The sequence below is a fragment of the Dama dama genome, chromosome 31 (assembly GCF_033118175.1).
Source record: "Dama dama isolate Ldn47 chromosome 31, ASM3311817v1, whole genome shotgun sequence".
Lineage (NCBI taxonomy): Eukaryota > Metazoa > Chordata > Mammalia > Artiodactyla > Cervidae > Dama > Dama dama.
Window position 1 is genome coordinate 31,456,449 of NC_083711.1, and position 13,077 is coordinate 31,469,525.

A 13,077-nucleotide genomic window follows, 5' to 3' on the forward strand; every position below is an offset into this window, starting at 1 on the left:
TGGAGTCTAATTTGATGTAAATCCTGCTAGTCCTAACAGCTAGGATCAGAAGACTGAATCCTATATAGCTATTTAAGATGTCAACAATTAAATACCTTCTGCAAAAAAAAAAAAAGAGCAGTGCAATTTTACTGTCTTTCATAACCAGAAAAAAATGTGCACTGTGTAGATTAAAAGAGTTTTCACTTTAGAAAATGTGGGTGGGGATATCATCACATATAGCAAATGATACCTTTGTGTCCTCTCCATCCAGCATAAAGTAAAATAAAATAAACATTGAAAAAATAATAATTGAAAGAAAGGAGTGAATCAGTTCAGCCACCTATATTGCTACAAACATAAAATTTTTAACACAGAAATTAAAGTGCAATATCAACAAAAAAGCAAATGAAATGGCACCAATCACAAGGCCACTACTCTGTCAACCATCACAGTACCTTGAAACTCAAATTTGTATCTATTTTCTATTTCTAGTCCCATCCCAAAGATCCATAACAGGAGTGACCAGTCTGCTAAAGAATAGTTAAATTTATGTCTTGGTTTCATAAGACAGATCCATGTCCAGCTGGAAAAAAAAAAAAAAAAGTCCATGCATGTTTAGTCCAAACCAGCTATATAACTAGATCTCTTCAAGTAAAATTAGGTCTACACAGATTCTTCACATCCAGATCCAAAGAGGAAAAAAAAAAAAAAAAGCCCCCATTTAAATACAGCTTATAAAGTCTGGAATTATAAGCTATTCTCTCAGTGGTCAGACTTGGCTGGTTATTGACTAGTGTATTCTCTTTGGATTCTAGAGGCCATTTCTCTGCTGCAACAATTTCATATTGTCAACAGATGCCGGGGTGCTGCTTATTCAGCTATGGAGTGGTTGCCAGAGGAGGCTCGTTGCTTCAGGCTGAAGCAAATTAATCCCAGCGGAGATGAGTTTTATTTGTTTCTCTAATAGTGGGAAGAAATATTGATGAGAGAGTTCTGAGCTGTGCTAAGGACAAGAGGCTGCTGGAGATTTCCCCAACTCATTTCAGCATCTCCAACTTGGAGGGCATGTGGAAGCCCCCTCTCAGGCTGTGTTACCCGGAGGGCATCTCGCTCATAGACCCCTCTTTCCACAACAAACATACTGCTCTTTGTTCTCCCTTTATTTACAGTGGAAAGTATGAGCCTCGTGTATGAATGTATTTTTAGCTGGCCATAAAATTTTTTGAAGAAATAATTAAAATGCCACTAAAAATTGTAAACAGCAAGAACTAAAAGCATTTTTCTTTCATGGTTGAATTTTGTATATTATTTTCAGACACTCGACATCCTACGTAAGTTCTCTGCTTTCTTGAATTTAACCATGATGAGCTAATTTTCCAACTGAAGACACTATTTTTCATATTTTTCTCTTACTTCCTGTTGAGAGTTCTTCCTCTTCAGGAATAAAAACTGGCAGATTTTCCTAACAACTGCATCAGAGTCATGCTCCAGAACAGCAAAAGCTCACAGTAAGGGGATAGGCAAAGATGGAAAGAGAAATACTTTCCAGTCTTTTAAATAGAATTCCTTTTAAATTAGCTTATGGGCATCCAGTAAGGGTATAGTTATTCAATTTTTTAATAAGAGTTACCAATTTAATATACTTTTAATGGGCACAATATTAATAGATCAAATGGAAATAAGCATGCAAACACAGGTTATGGATTTTAACTTTTAAATTATTGTTAGATGAATAGTAAATAAGTAACACATGAAAATTCAGGGGTAAATTTTATGGTGTTAGGTTTGATGTTTATGTGCATTTCAGGCTTGTTTTTCCATCTCTTTAAAAACTAATGGTAAGTGAAGAAATGAATTTTAGACATTTCTTCTTCTTGATCTTAAGAGTTACCATGGTCCAAATATTATAGTTTTAATTTAGGGAAAGTTTTTTAATTTAAAAGTGTTATAGAAATGACTACATTTGGAAAAAGTGTGTGCTATAATAATGGCCAATGGAATCTAGCATAAGCTTTACATTTTACGCTCAATTTCCTGATTTATAAAGGTAAAAGGCGTGCAGAAATTGATATGTGAAAAAGACCCCTGCAGAACTAAAATTGCAAATAACTTTTGACTAAAACAATGAAAGCTGAATCGCATATTCCTCTGCTATACAAGCAAAGCCCATGTAAACATCCTACATGTTCAAAACATCATTGTGTCCTGCTTCTCCTTCTGCTTCTGCTCCCATCTTCAAGAGTTCACCCTTTCTTACTTCAAAATACAAGCTGTTTCGAGTTGACATTCTGAGCATAAGGCCATCATGGTGAAACACTTCCAACTGTTTCTTCTTCACTGTATCTTTCTCTCACCTCAGAGAATGTGCACTCTGTCTTCTCTCCGTGTTTCCCAGCATCCACTCCTCAACCTGTCCTCAGGTTTTATCCCTCTATTTTTTCTTCCCCTCCCTCAGTATCCCTTATCTATCACTTCACCTTTCCATTCATTCATATATTTTTGTCATAAGCATGAAGGAAATATCTCTCAGTCTCTCTCCTCTATGAGGTAACCCCTCTGTTTTCCTCACCTTTTCTCTCTCCTGTTCTTCTCTACAGTAAAAAACACTGAAATAAGCAATTGTCCTTGGTTCCAATAATTTTTTCCTTGGACATTTGTGCTCAAGTTTTAAATTTTTTACTTTCTGTTGCTTAAAAACAAAATACCAAAGTGGCATGAAGGGATTTAGTATATGGAGAAAATTTAATAATATTTTGCCAAGACTTCTGGGCATTCTTTTATAGCAAAAATCACTGACATGATTACAACTGTTTACCTTCAAGCATAAGATATTTTAATGATTATAATTTTCTGTCCCATTGTATTGGTTATTCATTACTATACAGTAAATTTAAGGACAGTATATGCTTTCTTGGGTTCACTCAAGAGTCCAGCCACCATTTAAAATTTTCTCTTTCCCATCTAATGGCTAAAGTTTCTTAGATGGATAGCTTTTACATCCAGGAAAGACTTCAGAGTATAACCTTTTTATTTTATGAATGAAATACTTGAAACCCCAAAAGTAAACTATTTGACTCAACATTTTACAGCAAACCTAGAATGGTGAGATTACCCTACATGTTTAAAGTCGTAGAACCTAACTGCCCTGAGGAGTTGAGGACTGCAGGAGGAAGCAGTGAGAAGAATGAAGATAAAAAAGTAGATGAGAGTTAGATCATAAAAACCAAGCCTTTATAAAACTGGCACATGGTAACTACTCATTACATAATTGGTTAATGAATACTTAGATGCCAAGCGAAGGAACACAAGTTATATTATACATCTGATGGGGAATCACTGAAGGATTCTGCTATAGGAAATGGTGATAACAGGCTTGCACTTTAGAATTTAGTTATTAAAAGCAAGGTTGTAGAAAATGAATTCCTATAAGACAGAAGTAAAAGCAAGAAATCCAGTTGAGAAAATGTAGTAATTCAGATAAGAAATGATAAAGTCCTGGATTAAAATATTGCCAGGAGGAAAAAATGGAAGATTATATTCATGTGTGTGTGTGTTTCTTCTGCAGGTTCCCCTCATGGGATGAAAACTACTTCTTGGTATGAAGGCTGCATCCACCACTTTCAGCACTCTAACCTGATCTATGAGATGTTGTTGTGTGAGTTAATCTTCATAAAAATCAAATAATGTTATGAAAATTTATGAGCATTCTCAAAAATGCTTCTCATAAAACAATGTTCTGCAAATCCCATTTGCCAAGGTGAGGATTTTCCATCTATGCAAACCAAAGTAATGAAATAATGATACTGATAAAGTAATAATAATAACAACAACAGCACTTGACACATTCAGTTCAGTTCAGTTCAGTCGCTCAGTCGTGTCCGACTCTTTGAGACCCCATGAACCGCAGCACACCAGGCCTCCCTGTCCATCACCAACTCCTGGAGTTTACTCAAACTCATGTCCATCGAGTCGGTGATGCCATCCAGCCATCTCATCCGCTGTCGTCCCCTTCTCCTCCTGCCTCCAATCCCTCCCAGCATCAGGGTCTTTTCCAATGAGTCAACTCTTCGCACGAGGTGGCCAAAGTACTGGAGTTTCAGCTTCAACATCAGTCCTTCCAATAAACACCCAGGACTGACCTCCTTTAGGATGGACTGGTTGGATCTCCTTGACACATTAGGAATATACATATGCCAGGCAATATTCTAAGTATTTTACTCATTTGATCCCTGTAGCAATTTTATAATATAGGGATTATGACTACTCCATGTTATAGATTAGTAAATTGAGAAATAGGTTTATTCACATGTTCAATATTAAACATCTACAAAGAGATGGAGACTGAATTTGAAATTTGTCAGTATAAGTATAGGTCCTACACTGACTCTATATTTTTCATAAAATAATGATTATATAACCCTGCCCATTTTGAAGATTAACAAAATAAAGTAAAATGACATGCTCAAGGCAATACTACTGACAGCAAAAGTCTATATGTGTATATGTGTTTTCACACTTTAAGTAACTCAAAATTCATTTAATGAATACTATTACCTGGATATAAACAAGTTCATATATTTGATACACGAAATTTTTCTCTTGGTTTTGCTTTAAAAAACATGTTCAAATAGTTATGTATGCATGCATGCTAAGTCGGTTCACTTGCTTCAGACTCTTTTTTACACAATGGACTGTAGCCCACCAGGATCCTCTGTCCACGGGATTTTTCAGGCAAGGCCACTGGAGTGGATTGCCATGCTCTCCTTCAGGGGATCTTGTTGACCCAGGGATCAAACCCATGTTTCCCATGTCTCCTGCATTGGCAGGCAGGTTCTTTACCACTAGCACCACCTGGGAAGTCCAAATAGTTACATCACATATTCATTCAGTAATGTCTTTCGGGGCTTCTCTCCTAGCTCAGACAGTAAAGAATCTGCCTGCAATGCAAGAGACCCAGGTTCGATCCTTGAGTCAGGAAAATCCCCTGAAGAAGGGAATGGCTAACCACTCCAGTATTCTTGCCTAGAGTATCCCATGGAAAGAGTAGCCTGGTGGGCTACAGTCCATAGGATCACAAACAGTCGGAGAAGACTGAGACTCTAACACTTTCACTTTCAATGCTTTTTCCACAATGAGAAGTTAACGTTGCTAATCAGAATTGTAGAAACTTAGAAGATATATCTTTTAGAGGGGAAAGACAGAAACAATTAAAAATAAGTTGAAGATAAAAACAATAGACAATAAGACTCTTTAACACAAGTTAATATGTTGCTGATAAATCCAATCAATTTCATTCATAAAAATTTTTGCCTTTACACATATGAATCATGTGTATATAGATAGATAGATAGATATAGATAAGATATATAGATAGATATATCAGTCCAGTTCAGTTTGGTCACTCAGTTGTGTCCAACTCTTTGTGAGCCCATGAATTGCAGCACACCAGGCCTCCCTGTCCATCACCAACTCATGCCCATCGAATCGGTGATGCCATCAAGCCATCTCATCCTCTGTCATCCCCTCTTCCTCCTGCCCCCAATCCCTCCCAGCATCAGGGTCTTTTCAATAGAGTCAACTCTTCACATCAGGTGGCCAAAGTACTGGAGTTTCAGCCTCAGCATCAGTCCTTCCAATGAACACCCAGGACTGATCTCCTTCAGGATTGACTGGTTGGATCTCCTTGCAGTCCAAGGGACTCTCAAGAGCCTTCTCCAACACCACAGTTCAAAAGCATCAATTTTTCGGCGCTCAGCTTTCTTCACAGTCCAACTCTCACATCCATACATGACCACTGGAAAAACCATAGCCTTGACCAGACGGACCTTTGTTGGCAAAGTAATGTCTCTGCTTTTTAATATGCTATCTAGGTTGGTTATAACTTGACTTCCAAGGAGTCTTTTAATTTCATGGCTGCAATCACCATCTGCAGTGATTTTCGAGCCCAAAAAACTAAAGTCTGACACTGTTTCCACTGTTTCCCCATCTATTTGCCATGAGGTGATGGGACCAGATGCCATGATCTTAGTTTTCTGAATGTTGAGCTTTAAGCCAGCTTTTTCACTCTCCTCTTTCACCATCATCAAGAGGCTTTTTAGTTCCTCTTCACTCTCTGCGATAAGGGTGGTGTCATCTGCATATCTGAGGTTATTGATATTTCTCCCGGCAGTCTTGATTCCAGCTTGTGCTTCATCCAGCCCAGCATTTCTCATGATGTACTCTGCATATAAGTTAAATAAGCAGGGTGACAATATACAGCCTTGACGTACTCCTTTTTCCTATTTGGAACCAGTCTGTTGTTCCATGTCCAGTTCTAACTGTTGCTTCCTGACTTGCATACAGGTTTCTCAAGAGGCAGGTCAGGTGGTCTAGTATTTCCATCTCTTTCAGAATTTTCCACAGTTTATTGTGTTCCACACAGTCGAAGGCTTTGGCATAGTCAATAAAGCAGAAATAGATGTTTTTCTGAAACTCTCTTGCTTTTTTGACGATCCAGCGGATATTGGCAATTTGATCTCTGGTTCCTCAGATACATATATATATATCTGTTACCAGAGTAAAGAAAAGCATTGCCTTTCAAAAAAAAGGCACTCCTTAAATAAAATTATGATTGCTTTTTATACCCCCCATATATTATCAATCTCAAAGAGACAATCTGGAATATTAAAAAAAATACACAAAATAAAACATACTATATGATTCTATTTATCTAAAGGTAAAAACTATTAAAACTGATTTAATATATGATGTTAGGAGTCAAGATAGTAGTACTGTACAGGAGAAAGGCAAGGCAAAGTTTGAGAGGACCTCCAAACAGCTTCTATTTATTGATCTGCACAGGGGTTATAGAGATATACTTAATTTTTTGTAATTTATCTAGCTGTATACTAATGATTTATGGAAGCTTCTATATGTACAATTCAGTTAAAGTTATATTTTATGAAACATTCACTATTAACTAATTAGTAAGCATTTTTATCATTGTAATAGAACAATATGTAATTCCTAATACTGAAGAAGAAATTACTATGCTGCAATAAAATTAAAATCAGAGCTCATGCAGTAAGGGAAAGGAGAGAGACATGATGGAATTACAGCAGGTTAACTTAAGAATATCTTGAATTTTGGAGTCAAACAAGCCTCAGATCAAAAATTTGCTCTATCACTTCTTAGTCTGGGACTCATCTGTTAAAACGGGCTTTTGAGAGACTCAATGAAATTCATTACTAGACTTCAATCAACATTAATTCTCTTGTCCTTATACTGTCCTTTAAAGTTGTGTGCAAACACATCAAAAAGTAATTAACTTTAGCTCTAAGGCTAGAAGGCTGGAGAACAGTTGTAAAACTTAATACTTCCCAGAAATGACAACTGAACAAACACTTGAAGCAAGAGCTGAATTGACCAAGACAATTGCAAGAAAGGCAAAATTCAGAAAAACCTAAGTACTCAAAGATATTAAGCTACTCAAGTCCAGTGATACTTAGTAGTTCTTTGAGAGTAAGTGTGGAAGAGAGAACTAGAGAGTGACAGAAGAGGAAGCTGGATAGGTATGTTTAAACCAAGTAGTGATGGGACTTGCATGCTAACACAGGAGTGTTCTGCTTGGCTTACGTTTATCCTATAATTACAAGGTAAATATAAATATTAGGCTTACACGGTTCCTTGAGATCTGAATAAGATCAGCACAAACCTCCTTTCCAAATGCTTGGTGGTTCAAATACCTCCTCAAGCTTTATGCCGAATCACTGAAAACTGCTTCTGTAATTGGGATTTCTGTTTCACACTACATTACCAAATGTGAAACCGAAACTCTTCCCAGGTTTGCACATAAGCCCCCAACCAAAAAATCCTCTCCCGAAAGTATTTGTGACTTCAATCCTCTTGCCAAAAGTGAGAAGCTCATGAGGAGATAGAGTTGCACATATGCATACTACTTCAAGTTCAAGGTTACACACCGTATTTCTTAAAATGTTGCCTCACAACAAGGAACTTGGAGCCAGAGGAATTCTTTTCCTGTTTATCCTTTTTAGAATACAGTTTTGATCAGTTAAATGTTTTGTTTTTAACAAAATAGACTATCAAAAAACTACTTCTCTAGATAATATACATTTGATTAATTACAACGTCCCTTTCTCTGAGATTAAAACTTTTTTAAAAAATTAATGCTAACAATGTATTACCGGTAAGTAACTGATTTACAAAATTGGAATTCTTATACATGTGTTGAGTTTTAAAATCTAGTCTGATCATGGCTGAAATACGTAAACTACTATATGTACTACAACAAAGCAGCAATTGCCAGCCTTTTGTGGTGACAGATTAGAAGTATCTAATGATAATATTCATAAAACAAATCTTATTTCCACTATTCCTTTTCTTGCCCCAAAATATCACACCATTTTTAGAATGCAAGTCCAGTTCATATTAAGTAACCATGTCGATCCTAAAGTGAGCACTGTCAGCAAACAAACAGGATTACAGAAGTCCTTTCTCCATCTTCAAACAGTAAGTCTTTACATTTCAGAAAGCCCTCTGGGTTGCTTTCTTGTCTTGACTTCAAAGAGCTATACAAACTTAGATCAATTTTGCAGTGGCATAGTCTGATGAGAAATGAACCTGACTCCATTTCAGGTCATAGTGACCCAATCTCCAAAAAATGCTAAAAAGTGTACAAGTTTTATAAAAATTTCTCTTACCAGTGCCATAAAATAAGTAGCTATTAGACTGATATAAGACCCATGAGTCATTTGAAAAAATAACTGTTCACCCATTGGTTTGATGTTTCTTATGTGTTACACTAGATATATCAGAATGTAAATAATGGGTCCTTAAAAAGTACGATACTATTGCCTCTTTTATGACACTACTATTGCCTCTATTATGCCTCCTTAATGCATTCTGAACAAAGGTAACCCCTCTTAAAGGCAATGTTGGAGCCTGTGGCTTTAGATAACAGAGAGACTTCTAAAACAAACAAAAAAAGCTGACTTTGGGTAGCTGCTGCAATTTCAAGAGCTAAACTATTAGGAAGCCTTTAGAAGTGATCATAAATGAATTCAATACAAAAATGTATTAATACTGTTTGAACAAAGTAAAACAGTGTTTTTGCTTTCCTTTTTCTATATTTACATTAAGCATTTTTTCCCAAAATATACCAGTTTGTGTTTATTTCCTAAATTTCAAAAAGAATTAAAGATGAGCCAGGACAGCACATTTTTTCACATATGCTGGAGCAGCATATTAGAGGAATGCTAGAGGCTCTCGCATTCCTTCTTTCCAAATTAAATTACCTTTCCATGTTTACTCTACAGAGGACCCTAAAATTAAATGACATTCACCAACCTGACTTCTTTAGAGAGCCATAACCAGGAAGAAAGTGCATATGTGCATGAGGGTACATACAGGCGAACATGATTCTAATGAAGGTAGACATAGTCTTCCAGTGATTGATGCACACATGATGCTTCTTCCTAGTCAGGCAGAAATGTTAGAAGTCAGCAATTTGGCGGGAACAGAGACAACCATGGATATTGCCAGTTGGGCAGCTTGACAATATGGGGTTTTGAATCCTGCTTGGGAACTGTGTGTTCCGAACAGCACACGTCTCACTTGGATTGAAGGAACACAGAAAATAACTCCAAAGAAAAATAGGAATGGGGAAAGTCAGTCACTAAAAAGGGATATATTTAGAAATGCACAAAGTTTAAAGATGAACAATTACAACACAGGTTCTAAAAGAAACTAGATTGGAAGAAATAAGATTTTTAATAAAACTACAACTTTCAAAGCTAGTGAGACTAGAACATTACCCTTGTTCCTGCTCCTCTTTCTGACTGGCTCCCCCAGTAATTTCAAATTTTACTTAAATGTCACCTTATCAGTGAGCTCTCCCAAAAACATCCAAAACTAGACCCTCCTTGTCTCCACTGCACTCACACCATTTCATTTCTCTACTTTCTCCACAGCGTTATCACCATCTAATATAACTTATTTTACTAATATAACTAATATTTTAATTATTTTCTTAATGTTCATCTCTCCCACCTAGATTATAAGATCTGGAAGGACAGGAGTGTTTTCTGTTTTATTCATGGCAGTAGCTCCAGAACTCAGAAAAATTTCTGAACAGACTAGGTGTTTCATAACCATTTGTAAATAAACAAGGAATTCCCAAGAGTGAAATCAGTACCCTAAAGAACAGCAGCTGAATGTCTTGTTGTCTATTAAGACATATTCTGAACTTATTTTTTCAGTCTTATTTTTAATGATCAGGATATTTTACATGCTGATTACATTTAAACTTTTTTTCCTGTGCAATCTAAATAATTTGTTCAATTTACTAGGTTTTGTCCATTCTTTTTTATATGTTCCACCCTGAGAAATAAAATGTTATAAAACATGAATATTAGAAGAAATAAAGGTGGGAACAGATGAGATAATTAAAAAGACTGAGTCAAAAATATGTGATTACAGTTGCAGTTTCAGTAATGGCAGAGTGGCTCAAATTAAACTAAACCACACACTGATAACTATTATATACTCTGGACAAAATGTAAGGAACAATTCTTTGAAAGCACTGGAGAATGACTAAAACCAGTCATAAAATGGAAAGGATTAAACCTTGAGAGAAGGAGACTGCACTGGGAATTAATGTGGGGAAATACACATTAATACAGCTTTTCCACTGAAGACACTCCCCAGGCCATGCAGAAACAATGAGTTAGAATTCAATCATAGAACTCAAGCATAAAGCCACAGTTTACTGGACTGAGATGCAAGAGAACAGAGCTCGGAACTGCCAGAGTGGCTAGAAACTGAAGGAGAAAAAAAAAATCCAAAAATGAGAGAGTCACATATGAAGGAGCTCCAAAACTGCCTCTAACTTTCCCCTCAAATCCCTGAATGACCCATGAACTGCAGACATACAGTAAAGATGCCAAAGATCCCAATGGGAAGCATTGGCTAGAAAGCCAAGGAAGCTGAGGCTAACGTGGGGAAGATGAAGATGAAGTCACACCAAGTTACAAGGGCCTCATCTTATGAATTGGAGAAGGAACTGGCAACCCACTCCAGTATTCTTGCCTGGAGAATCCCAGGGACAGAGGAGCCTGGTGGGCAGCCGTTTTTGGGGTTGCACAGAGTCAGACACGACTGAAGTGACTTAGCAGCAGCAGCAGCATCTTATGAATAAATCCCATATCTTAGGCATAGAAGAGTCATCCTGGACTAAACACAAAACCAAAACAAAACACAAAAAAGCATTACTAAAAAAAATTTAAACCAAGCCATTATAAAGTTTATGGTGTCAGGATGTAATTTAATTGCCTGCTATACGAAAAATTAACATACTTCAGGAAAAGATAACAGAATGCAGACTCACTCCAATGCCTAATCTGAACTGACAGATTTCTAGACATATAACTAATATACAGAAATATGCTAATGAAATAAAAAGAAGCCTATAGAAACAGGCCTCAATATATCTCCAGCATTGAACTTAGCAGGCAAGGATTTAAAGCAGCTAATGAAAATAAGTACGGTGACTGAATGGAAAACACAGTTATAATAATCAAACAGATAGAAGTATTTAGCAGACAAGTAGAAAGTATAAAAGGAATCAAAATTCTACAACTGAAAAGAAATAAAAATCTGTAAAGAAATTCACCACGTGAGCTTAACAGCAGATTGGGAATGGCAGAAGGCAGAACTAGGATGGACTCAAAAACTGTTCCCTAGAAATTACCCAACTGAGGATAAATGACTGAAGTCAAATGAGTAGAAACTTATGGACAGGTGGATTAATAGTGACCTGATATATTCATGAAAATAAAAATGGCAAAAAGGGAAGAGAGAAAATGACTAGAAAAGCATTCCATGAAATAATGCCAAATTTTCCTAGAGTGAAGAAAAAAAAAAAAAGCATAAAGCTCCAAGAAACTTAATGAATATCAGCATAATAAATAAATTAGAACACTTAAGCATATCATAGTCAAACTTCTGAAAAGCTAAAAAAATTAAAGAGAAAGCCTTGAAAGAAACCAAAGGAGAAGATGGACCGAAATTATATCTACTTTCTCCTCAGGATCAGTAAAAACAAGGAGACAATGAAATAATTAAACTGCTGAAAGGTAAAGGCAAAAACAACAACTTGGAAAAAAAAATCCACAGATTTCTATATCTGGTGAATATATCCTTCAAAATTGAAGGTGAAATAAGGCTGTATTCAGATAAAGGCTGAGAGCATTTATTGCCAAAAAAAAAAACTGCACAACGAAAATGTTAAATGAACTTCTTTGGGACAAAGAGAAATAACACCAGATGGAAACCTTAAAACTACAAAGAAAAAGGATAAATTAAAGGCAATTTTTTCTCTCTTAATTTCTTATAAAAACTATTTTAAAGCAAAAATTTGTAGTATATTATGCAGTTTATAACATATCAATATAAATTATGAGACAACATTACAAAAAAGGAAGTGGAGGTAACCGAATGATGCTGGTGCAAAGTTTTTACGTTCTACTTAAAAAAACATAATAGGAACACCAAGGAGACTATTATCATTTAAGTATGAATATTAAGATATGGCAACCTGCTCCAGTATTCTTGCCTGGAAAATTTCCACCATCAGAGGAGTCTAGCGGGCTACAGTCCATGCGTCACGGAGTTGGATACAACTGAGTGAGCATTCACACATGCATATATTTATACCTAGCATAGTAATTTAAAAATTAATATTAACAGTATAGCTTAAACATGCATAGTTAAAGATCTAAAAGAGGAATGAAAATGGAATACTAATATATATTTGTTATGCATGTTTGAATATATACATATGATGACAAAATAACAGATCCAAACCCAACTGTACAAATGATTACATTAAAACTAAGCTTCCCTGGTAGCTCAGATGGTAAAGAATCTGCCTGTAATGCAACCCAAGTTCGAACTGGGTCAGGAAGATGCCCTGGAGAAGGGAATGGTTACCCACTCCAGTAGTCATATATGATTTTTCCAGTAGTCATGTATGGATATGAGAGTGGGACTATAAAGAAGGCTGAGCACCGAAGAACTGATGCTTTCGAACTGTGGTGT

General features: G+C 36.1%; 1 protein-coding gene across 1 annotated transcript in view; it reads right to left on the reverse strand.

Moving 5' to 3' along the window:
- ROBO1 (roundabout guidance receptor 1) overlaps positions 1-13,077 on the reverse strand; it is a 442,006-nt gene that overhangs the window by 279,318 nt on the left and 149,611 nt on the right. The gene's annotated exons all lie outside the window — the stretch shown is intronic.